This window comes from Astatotilapia calliptera, chromosome 11, assembly GCF_964374335.1.
Source record: "Astatotilapia calliptera chromosome 11, fAstCal68.1, whole genome shotgun sequence".
NCBI lineage: Eukaryota > Metazoa > Chordata > Actinopteri > Cichliformes > Cichlidae > Astatotilapia > Astatotilapia calliptera.
Genome location: NC_137432.1, coordinates 6,518,957 through 6,531,172, shown reverse-complemented (window position 1 = coordinate 6,531,172; position 12,216 = coordinate 6,518,957). Strand labels below are relative to the sequence as shown.

Sequence of the window (12,216 nt, the reverse complement as noted above, 5' to 3'; positions counted from 1 at the left end):
ACATTTAAACTTTTCAATTGGTAAAAACTGCCGGCTGCATCTACACCTACCTGTGTCCTGCCACATCTTGAGACTGAACTAACTGCACCAGCCAGGGGATCCAAATCCTTGGCTTCGATTCAAACTATGCAACATATTCTTAGAAATACAAATTCATGTTTTTTTTTTCAACTTACTCTTTCCAAATCCTGAACAGGTGTCGAGTCAAACTGGTAAACCTGTAAACTGTAATTTTTCCTTTGTTTATTCAGTGACTGGACATTAGATTTTAGCCCCGATTTAGCCATTGTGATGTAAATGTTACCTCACATAAAAGATTTAAATAACCCCCCTCTTTAAATAAAAAATGACAACGGGTAGTGAGAGCAGCGGAGAGGATTGTGGGGACCTCTCTTGTCTCCCTCCCCAGGAGATCTACTGCGCCTGCCTCATCCGGAAGGTCCTCTCCATTACAGGTGACTCCAGTCATCCCTTCAACAGCTTCTTCAGTTTGCTGCCATCAGGAAGGATATTGAAGAGCCTCCGGGCCAGAACCCGCAGACTGAGAGACAGCTTTGTCCATCAAGCTCCATCAAGCTGTCAGGATGCTGACCATCTCTGAATCGAGAAGGGGGGCCCAAGGGTACATCTTTCGCCATCTTACAATGCTGTGATTGCAGCCATTCCCCAACTCTCTGTGAATGGTACTCATGGCCATTCGAGAATCTGTGTCTTTGATTAGTAGTCGTTGAGCAATGGTCATAAGAATTTGCATACGATAACAATCATGGAACTAACCCCCCAGCCCATTGTTCATTCAGTGCTGCTAGTTTCCTTCACTATGCAAATGTACTGTTTATAAGGTTGGGGAAAGCTGCAGTCAGCTGAGAATGAAGAAGTCACTTGGATGAGTGACAAAACGTTTCTCCCACTGAAAATGTCCGGATGAACAGAATCAACCTTTTGGAATTTACTTACCTGGATGATTGAGCAGGCATCAGGACATTATTTTATTAATATTTTTTAAATGATAGCAGCACAAATGAATTTTTTTTTCAACCAGCGCAAACGTAGCACAAATGTTTGACATCAAATTAGTTTGATTTGGGTAATGTGGGGGGGCTGGTTGACCTTTTGACCTTTACATTTTCATTAATATCTTTAAAACAGATGCAGCACAAATGACAATTTTAGCAGCACAAACCAGCACAAACACAGCATAGTTGATTGACACCAGTTTTGTTTGATTCCATTAATGTGGGGGGGCTGGTTGACCTCTGATGACCTCTAGAAATTTTCTTGAATATCTTTAAAATGATAGCAGCACAAACGAAAATTTTTGCAGCACTGGAGCATTGGAGCACTTTTTTGCCACATGTATCGCAAACCACGTCTCAGCTGTTTGTGGAGGTAAAGTAAGTCCGCACATGACTCCAATTACGCTCAGCCATTGTTGTGAGTGCGCACGCCAGCGGCTGCGAGACATTTATGCAGCCGTATTTCGCACGTAACTATGAAAGGTGGAAGAGGAAGTAATTCCTTTGAATGTAGACAATCCGAATGTTATAGTTTCTTTCCACTGTGTTCCTGTTAATGATAAACTACAAATTTACTCTAAATTACTAAAATATCGATATTTTAATGTGAGAATCGATTCTAGAACATTGGTATCGGAGGAATCGATATTTCACGATCGATCCGCGCATCACTAATATTGTCCACTGACTACTTCTCTGATCTCCAGAGTGCAAGTGAGTGCTACTGTCATTATCATTTAAAGTAATGCACCTCAGATGTAAATTATATCTGGTGTAAGGCACGCAGTGTACCGCAGAATCATATTAGCCTTGTTCCTGTTTGCAGTGATTTCCATTAAATAAATGTATGCCTCCCATACATGCTCATAAAAACCCCAAATGTGTTAATGCATTTTTAAGACAGAGAAAGCAGAGGAGACAGAGAGATATAGACGGCAAACATAAACAACCAGTCAACCATGACTCATCCATAAAAAGCTATCATCATGGAGCAGTATGGTGAAGGTCATTATCTGGTGCAGTGCAAAAAAAATGGGCTATTATGAGATGCTGAGGCGAGCTGCAGGCCTGATGTGGTGCCTTGAAGCTGTGATGTGAATCAGACTACTGCACTTTGGAAAAAGGAGGCCGTGCAGGTAATGAGGATATTTTTTCTCCCTCATTAGCATGATATCAAATTTTACATTAGCTTCATTTTCAATGCTATTACAGTGAGCCCATTTATCCAGAGTTTATAAATGGACACAGCTACTGCATTTATCAAATTGCCGCTGTGCATTCTTGACACAGAACCAGAAATGTATTTTCACCCAGGTCAGGTCCAGGTCAAATACAATTAAAACATCCAAATGTTTTAACTATGAAAGTCACAGGTTGTCATGCATAGTTTTGACCAGTTCTGAACAACTGGTTTACAGCCAGGGTCTGCATCGTGTTCAGGCTCCACTGACAATAGCTAGAAACAGTAAAAAAAAAAAATAATAATAATAATAAAGATGGATGCAGCTGCTGTGACAAATGGCAGGTGTATCTGACTGCAAAAGTGCACAGTCACTGGCTAATGACTACACAATCACAGGTGAGCAAGCAACGAGCATACACTGCATAATCTATCTTTCCCAAAGCTAGACTGAACATCGGAACAGATGTTCAGTATATATATATATATATATATATATATATATATATATATATATATACAAATTATACAAATTATACAAATTATACAAATCTAATTATACAAGTGGTTCTGACAAGAGCCGCTGAAAGAGCAGAAGAAGAATGGACCTTGTAAGAGAGTGGACCGTGTTAGTTGTGTGTGTGTGTGTGTGTGTGTGTGTGTGTGTGTGTGTGTGTGTGTGTGTGTGTGTGTGTGTGTGTGTGTGTGTGTAGACGCATTAAACATAGTGTTATTTTTATTTAAAAAAAAAACTCTAGGCTCTGGCTTTATTTTCCATTTAATATCAGATTCTTCAAAGCTTGTTTAAGTTTTTGTGATGATCATTATTTCAGTAAGATACAGTGCTCACCTTTTATAACTGCTCAACACATTCCTGCATGTTCTGTCTAATTACTGAAAAAATCGAAGATGGAATGGAAAAAACGACGGCTAGCTTTGATGATCAAAGCTAGCTGCCACGATCCATCAAATATTTCTGCCCAGGTTTCTGTAACTCGATGATCTGGGCATATTAAATGCAGGTTTATTAAATATAAGGCTTCTGACCTGGAAAATAAATCCATCTTAAGCTTACACCTCAGTCCTACATTCTTTTGTCATTTTAATCCATTTGCTATTCCTTAAATGGGGTATCGTTATGTATAATATTTTCATGATATGTGCAGACTGAGAACTCCAGTGTGTGTCTCAAGTTAATTTGATCATTTGAAGAGCATCCACGAAAGAGCTCTCAGGTGGAATCAATATCTATCCTTAAAGAGATCAAATTTTAACATTGAAATTGTGTGCTGGTCCTCTCATAGTTGGAGAACAAATTCAGAACCAATCAAAATGTTCCTTCACTTTTAATATAAATGCAGTATGCATGTCTGTCAAAAGTGCAGAATCTAAAACTGGTCCACAGCCAGCATGTTTATGGTTATGTCAGCCTGTCCCCCTCTCTGATTACTGCTCCATTCATGCCTCTCAGTTGAAACTGTAATGATGACTGCTGCTATTGCTAGTGATTAAAAGAATATTTACACACTTTCTGCTCTTGCCTATCAGCTAATAATGATGTTTTTACAGCAAGCGACAGCAAGCCATAAATAAGAGAGCTCAGCTGCTCAGCATCTTCTAACTATAGAGGAGATAATGTGGATCAGAGATAGGTCAGCGCCTCAAGCTTCCACTGTTCTCTTTTACACCCAGATTTCTGTTCCCTTTCTCCTCTTATCTGCACTCTTTTTAGCCGTTCTACGTCCTGCTTTTGGAGCCTGAATTTAGGTACAAATCCAAGTCAGCAAACTGCTAACAAGGTTTAGACATTTAGACTTTGACATCTAAGTATTAGTTAAAGAATAAATGATAAAAATAACTACTTTTATTTATGATGTGTTATATTATATGACTAATATTATTGTTGGTTGTAAAAAAGTAAAACACAAAGACAAAAAGCCGTCCATCTTCTCTGCCTGCAAAATCTGGGTTTGGCAGTTGCCAGGAGAACTGTACTTGCACTGTGACAAGTGTAAACTTGGGGCGGGGGGGGGGGGGGGGGGATTATGGTGTGGGGTTATTTTTCAGGAGTTGTGCTCGGCTCCTTAGCTCCAGTGAAAGGATCTCTTAATTCTTCAGGATACAAAGACATTTTGAGCAATTTTATGTTCCTAAATTTGTGGGAGCAGTTTGGGGATGGCCCCCCTTCCTCTTCCAACATGACTGTGTACCAGTGCACAAGGTCCATAAAGACATGCATGTGTGAAGTGGAAGAATGTTAGTAGCCTGCACACAGTCCTAACATCAACCCAATATAGGGATGAGAAAGATTTGCTGTATCTGTCCTTGTGGCAGCAGAGCAGAGCACACATTTGAATGCCGATTGTTGTTGATCATGTGCATCGTACCATTTTAGTAGCTGCTTCTATACGGATAATGATCCTTGTCACACTGGTATCATGTACACAACAATGAGTTCATTGGTCTCCTTTGGCCGCCCCAGTTACCTCATCCAAATCCTTTTCATTTAGTATAATTGGACGTATACAGATGTCCAAAATGTCCAAGAATAAAAATATAGATCTAGAAAGGAATGCAACAAATCCATTGTAACTACTTATATTTCATCAGAGCAAAATCACAAAGGAGAAACATCCTTGAAACTGCTGCACTGAGCTGCTCATCCTGTTACCAGTGATCTTGAATCACTGTAAATACATTTAAATACATACATTTTTTTTAAAAAAATAGAATGAACAGTGTTCATTCTATTTTTTTTAAATGTATTTATTTTTACACAAGTGCCATACAAATTGAAACAATGTTACTCTTGACTAACTGCTCAATCTCCTGGTGACAGCAACATAATAATATGAGCATTAGTGGCTGAGAACCATTGATGCGCAGAGCAGAATAAAAACAACATTAAACATTCAACAAAGGACAAGAAGACACAGTGGGATACAAAATGTTTTTTCTTCCGCTCAGCCCACACTCCTTTCACTACTCACTCATTATCTCTGGCTGCTGAAATTATTAAGTAAGTGTAACAGAGTTGCAGCCAGGTTGACAGACACATTGTAGGTTGAGATAAACCGCTTGATGTTGGCTTTTCCTGTCCCCAAATTAACAAAGCCTCGAGAGCTCTTGCCTTGAATAAACTGTGCACAACATTGTCATATCTGCAGCTTAAGCTAGAAGAAGAATAGAGGTTTAAAAGGCTGGTAATGGCAGAGGGTTTTATAGTCTATATATTTAAACACTCTATATATTTAAATAGTCTATATTACATGCTCATATAAGCATATATCTTTATCCTATAATGCAGCTTATCTTGGCACAGTTGTAACTCCTCACTCTAACAGTGCAGGGACGATTATGTGGTATAACATTCATGTGAGCACACAGTGTGGTCCTTTGATATGCCAAAGCTACTGTGAAGATGCATACAGAGGTGACTGCTGCTCTCTCCCTGCAGGGCCCCATCCGTTCTTTGCAGGTGACGTGATAAGACAGGAGCTGACACATTAGCCCCCTACCTGCCACATATTAACTACATGGCAGCCTGCAGGGCAGACATCAGGCTTTGACCGACAGAAACCGTTTAATGGACTGTATTATACTGTAATTATGTATCCCTATTTTATTGTTCAGTCTCACATTTTTATAGACTGATCTGATCTCTATATATTACATTTTTTAACTTCATTGTTGATTTAACGCAGTTCATCCATGAAGTTAAAAAATAGGAAGCGTATAATAGCGAAAATCCTTGTGCGATTTAAATTTCCTCTTAAAGAAAATTTTCTGTGCAGCTGCTATTGATATCACCAATTTTGTGGAGCTGGATTTAAGAAATAAGTGCTTAAAGTTAAAAGGTTTTAGGAAATGTTTAGCGCCATCTTGTGCCAGTACGGAACGATACATCACATGGTTGGTTGGTTGGGATCAGAACAATTTTATACAACAAAATAGTCTTTTATTTTATAAAATCCAAACATTTTACTATGTAACAGGTTACGTCATGTCTGTGAAGGTTCTCAGTCATCCAGGTCATCGTAGTCATGCATCAGACCACAAACATATTTCCTACTGAAGAAAAATCGGGAATCCTGACATCCATGTCGTTGGGGGGGAAAATGTATGGTTACTGTGTAACCTTGGTTCTCTGAGTGAGAGACTATCTCTCCACTTTCAGGCCGCTCAGAGACGCATTCCGATCAAGCTACCACCGGTGTCATGTTTGCACAGCTGTTTATACGTAAGCTCTCGGGTGTGGCCGGGCTAGAGTGTCTTAAAGAAATATCTGCACACCATGACCGGGTGGGGGTGGGGGTTATACTCCGTAACGGAGTGGAGAGATAGTCTCAATATGGTAGAGAACTCCATGTTACGGTCTCCTTCACTTACATTTGAGCATCAGTTTTCCTCACTTCTAAAACAGTCCCGCTTAAGCTTAAGACCACTTGAAAAACGGTCGCCTCTCTGGCGTGTCTCATGGATGCAACCCAACAGTTAGTCTAAGGAGCTTGGAAAGGTAAGGATCTGGACTTCTTTAAGTTTCTTGAAGATGTTCCACCTCTCATCTGAGAAGCTTCTTCAGTTCTGAAGTGAAGATTATTATGGCATGGATGACTAAGAACTTACACAGACACCCCAGCAGTTACCATTTACAGTGAGGTCTATAAGTTTATGGACAATAACACAGTTTTGTCTTTATACAATATCTCAGTGCGTTTTAAATCAAATCAAGTTGTGAATAAAGTGTAGCCCTTCGTCTTTAATGGATTTAACAAAAGTGATAAGGAATTATCACTTTTGCAGCCCCCAACCTTCAGAGGCTCACAATTAATTGAACAATTGTCTTATACATAGTTTCATGAGGGTGTTCCCAATTCCAAAGAAATGTTGATGGAAGTGAGGGAGGCTGTCACTGGTCTGAAGGTCGACAGAATAGAAATATGTGGATGGGGAGGTGCATCATTGCCAAAGACACCTTCATGAATGGAAATACAGAGTTTACAACAAGGTGCAAACCACTGGTTACACTCAAGAACAAAAAGGCAGAAAACATCTAAAAGAGTTGCTAAGTTCTGACAAACGTATTTGGACAGATGAAACTAACTTTTACCAGAATGATGGGAAGAGCAACATATGGAGAAGGAGAGAGACAGCTCATGATCCAAAGCATACCACATCGCCTGTCAAATATAGTGGAGGCAATGTACTGTTTACTGATAATGTGACTGTTGATGTAAGTAGCACGATGGATTCTGAAGTGTACAGGACTACATTCTGCTCAGATTCAGCCAAATGATGCAAAACTGATCGGACAGCATGTCACAGCAGATAATGACCCAGAGCGTACTACAAAAGCAACCCAAGAGTTTCTCATATGCGCTGATGCCCACATCTCTTTGGCCTTCACATTTAATTTGCCAGTTTGAATTAGCTCCAGATAGTATGTCTGCCTCCTTTGTCAAGTCTTGCATTTAGCTCTGTCCACTACATGACACACTTTAGTGTTCATTTTTTATAGCTGTGTTAAGCTCTGCTGTACATGGTGGATGGATTCTAGAAGTCTTTTGGCAAATCAACAAAAGTCTGGAATATTCTGGCTGCCAGTTTAGCCCAAAGGGCGAGCAGGCAACCATATGCCACAAGGCTTAATGCTCCAGCCTGGACTCACCTCTGACCCAACGCCTTTGTTGTGTGTCTTCCCCTGCTTTTCTATCCTAAAAAAGGCCCAAAAACCTATGAGCAGAGTTGAGAATAGATTATCTGTCATGGTATTTTGAAAAGTTTGTGTTGTTTTTTTCGTTTTGTTTTTTTTTTTTTACAAAATCCAGTTGGAATCCACTGTAAATGCTGTGACTTCATGCTGACTATAGTTGCACAAAGGAACAAACTACAGTTGAAAAGCACCTTTCATGCCTACAGGTGGTGAAGATATGATGGTAAAACTCTACACTCTCGGAGGATGATTCCTTCAAGTTAGTCTATTTGGTTGTGGAATCTCCTCGACTGGCTGACAGTTTGCTCTCCATTTTTTATGGAAGTTTCATTTTACTGGCCTGTCATATCTCCCACAAAATCTTTTAAAATGTTATTAATGGCATTATATAATTTATAGCTGTAACAGAGTTGTAAAATGGAGTGTTGAGATTAATACGGATTTTAATCAAAAATTCATTGATGGAAGTGTCAGTCCATCTGGCCATTTCACACTTATCCTTTGTTGGGTCTTACTGGAAGCAGGCTAAGCCAGAAGTTTGTCTCCAATGCAACATTTTTAAGCTCCGCCTGTGGGATCCTCAAATATTTCAAGACTGGATGACATATATTTTCTATGGCGTAACCTCCTAGTGGGACGTGATGGGAAAACCTGCACAGATAGCAGCCCAGGATGCATCCTAATCCGATGCCTGAACCACCTCACCTGACTCCTTATGATGCAAAGGAGCAATCACTCTACTCCAAGCTCCCACCAGACTGAACTCCTTACTCTATAAGGCACATGCAAATCCAGCCTCCAGCTTGAGTTAATATGGTCTGCTGCCGACCCTGTCCAAATTATACCGTGATACCAGGTGCAGTGCGAAGTGGACAGGAGTCAAACCCAGGATCAATGTGTTGAATCTGTTACGGCCGAGAGGGCCCGGCTGTGGGTGTGGACTCAAATGCAGACACAAAGGGAGGCAAACGGGCGTGAACACAGTGCTTTATTTACAAGTGTCTAGTGAAATTACACAACAGGAGACTATGAATGCTATGAATTATGAAATGCTATGAACTGTGAACTGTGAGGCCAAACTGTGAACATGAAACTGAGTGCTATGGCTAGGTGCTGGATTTCACGGATGGAAAAAAGGGGCAGCGGCTTGGATGGAGGTACGCAGTCACTATAATGAGAAGAGACAAGTAGTCAGTGGCAGTCCAGTGAATCACAGCTGCAGGATTAGGCTATGGAGGTTAGGGCTTACGCGTTGCAGGTTTAAAGTGTCATGCGAGGAAGGGGTGTCCAGGGGGTTCCGGGTGAGGAGTGTCCAGAGAGGATCCAGAATATGCGTGGAGTGAGGGACTTGGCAGGGAGGCAGGCAGGTGTAGTCCGATGGTGGAGAGGAAGAAACCAGATGACAGAACCAGCGTCCAGGCAGAGATGAGAGTAGTTCGGGAAACGTGACTGCCAGGTGGGTCCTATGACAAAGAAAAACACGGTGAGGGAAAAGCAGTAGTTGAGGGTTCTCACAAGGGGTTCGCAGCCTAGCACTGACATGGGTTAGCAGAAGATCTGGCAGAGGTCTGTTGTGAATGCTGGTCTTATATGCAGGTGACTTGATTGGAACCAGGTGTGGAAGCTGATTGGAGTCTCTGCCTGAAGGTAGAACCCAGCGGAGTGGAAAAACCCCGTGCTCACCCGGACCATGACAGAATCTCAACCAAGCAACCAGTATCTGCGTCTGAAAAATTAAGACAGTGCAGAAAAGGGCAAAAACTGCAGTTCCTCTAGTGGCCACTTGAGGCTGGCTCCATGTTAAAATGTCCAACTAACAATAGCTGATAGCTTAGTACTCTGGCCTCCGGGCTAAATATGGTCACATGTGGCTCAAATATCAGCGGGTGATGTCACAGTGATTGCATTCATCTTTTATGTACAGTCTGCAGCCTGATCTGAACACGTGCAAACAAAAATAGAACAATGTAAATAATAGAAATTAGGTTGACCTGGTGTCCTTTTTCCATATAATACTAGAAATGACTTTGTTCCTTGTAAAAATCAGTCAAAGTACGACCAGCATGGAACCTGTCCCTCCACATGTTGCTACAGTGTTTTGATCACATAAATCACAGCAGGTACATTTTAATCCAAACCAGTGAGAAATACATTTTTGAGGGAAATTGATTCCTGGTTTTAAAACGGATTTTCTGCTGTCAGTGAAAAACAAACTGCCATCTTATATTTAGGTATCATTTACAGAGATACAGTGCATCTGTCAAAATCTCCACAGATAATAAAGGAACCGGTTAATCACACTCTTTTGTGTAGCCTGAGCAATGAAAATAAGACCTTGTGTCTGTGCAAATGAAGCTACTGAGTGACATGGCATCACCCTTGGCTTGTCTGCCTTGGGCTCAGATTCCTGGCTATTGTTGCTTGACAAGCTGCCAACAAGGCTGGCACCACTGATGCTCCTGACTCCTGCACTGATCCTGTGTCTCAAGCATGGCAGCCTGTTAGCCGATGCTTTCAGTTTCTCAACAAACACTGCCAATGCACTAGTTATTACTCCAGTCTTACTTTTGGAACTGCTAAATTTTCCAGGCATCAAGTTCCTCTAGCACTGTATCTGTTCATTTGTTCCTATCGCAGTGGCTACTTTATAAGGTGTACATGTTTTATTGTAACCACATCTTCTGATGGCTGGCTTAAACTGGCTTCTCAAACACACCAATGACTTCGCTGTACTCTGTACACTGTATGTGATGGAATGACAGATTTGCACAATGCATGTGCATCCAACAAATCTGCAGAAACTGTGTGATGCTGTGTGATACATCACTTTTTGGGCATAATTGCCATAAATATATTTCATACACAATGAAGGTTTATACCCAGCACTATAACAGAAAGTTGTTAATGCATTTTATTCTAAACCCTAAATGTAAATTAGACGGTGCAACATCTTAAAAAAAAAAAAAAGAATTCAAACAACCCAGCACGGCAGCCCGATGTGAGAGATTTGGCACTATTTGCCAGCAACCAGCACCTTATGAGTAGTGTGACAGCCAGTTAAGCAAAGTAGAATCAGGTACGGTATAAACCCCATGCTACACTGGTTCAGTGCTACACTGGTTCAGTGCTACACTGGTTCAGTGCTACACTGTTAGAGAATAGATGCAAACAGTGTGTCTTTGTGAACTCTGAGAACATAATTTGCTGCCGGCAAAGTTATCATGGCAGTGCCATCACACTTCCTGAGTGCAAATTGAGTTGAGTTGGTTGCTTTGTGGTCGACCTCATTATGCACTGAATGCTTTGTGGTAATCAGAATCTAGGCATTCAGTGGTGTAATTATCTGAAATTATCTGTTTGAAAAGCAACAATTTTATGATTAACACCCAGTGTGTTGTCTTCTATAGTATAAAATATTGAAACAGAAGAGGAAACGCTCACCCAGAGGTACTTACAGTAAAGGGAAATCTTTATGGCACCCTTATGAAACATGTTTAAAAGTCCATTACCTATATTGGTTTGAGCTTTTCAGCACTCAGTGGGACTCATTTTTGTATAATTATTTCACAGGTAAGCCAGATTTTAAAGATGAATTATAAGCCAAGAGTATGCTCTATTTAAAGAGTCGCTGTAGCTCACCTAAAACCTCCAACCAGGCTGAATTCACTTCCAACCCTCTGAACTGGCTTTCGGGGCTTCTTTGCAGGTGCATTCTCATTTCAATGATAACATGAACACTGTACCCTACACCCTCCTTCTCATGGAAGAGTCCAGGGATGTCAGTGGTGTGTGTGTGTTTATCTGTGTGGTAATGGTACACCACCTCACCTCATACCTTATTAATGCTGATTTCTCTGTACTGGTTCCTTTGGCTCAGAGGGTAAAATGTAGAGAGGATGGAGACTGCTGCAAATTAATGGATAGAGGAGAAGAGCAGAGAGAGGGGAAGAGAAGAGAATGACATGATGGAAAAATGGTGACTTAATGATGTCTTGAAGAACTGTAAAAAAAAAAATCAGCAAAAAGAAGGGCAGAACAGCAGGGAGGGGAACAAAAAACAAAACGTAGGCATACTGTATGTGGATAGAGGTGAGCCATCCATCCCCATGAAGAGGTCACTGGAAACTGCCTCATTAACCAGACAGAACACATAGATCCTCCCTTGGGTGAATTACTATAACAATGATGAGCCGTGTATCGCAAAAATAACACACACTCACACACACACACACACGCTGCCATAGTAATAATGAGCAGAAGTGCAACGGTGCTTGTATGCAGGGGAAAACCCCTTCCTGTGCTAATGT

General features: G+C 40.9%; 1 long non-coding RNA gene across 1 annotated transcript; it reads right to left on the bottom strand.

Annotated features, from left to right (window-relative positions):
• Window positions 1–8,879: 8,879 nt before the first annotated feature.
• Window positions 8,880–9,577, bottom strand: LOC145431737 (uncharacterized). Its single transcript, XR_013912017.1, has 2 exons — window positions 9,450–9,577; window positions 8,880–9,372 (listed from the first exon to the last, which is right to left on the bottom strand). It is a non-coding gene; the product is annotated as an uncharacterized LOC145431737 (long non-coding RNA).
• Between the last annotated feature and the right edge of the window lie 2,639 nt (window positions 9,578–12,216).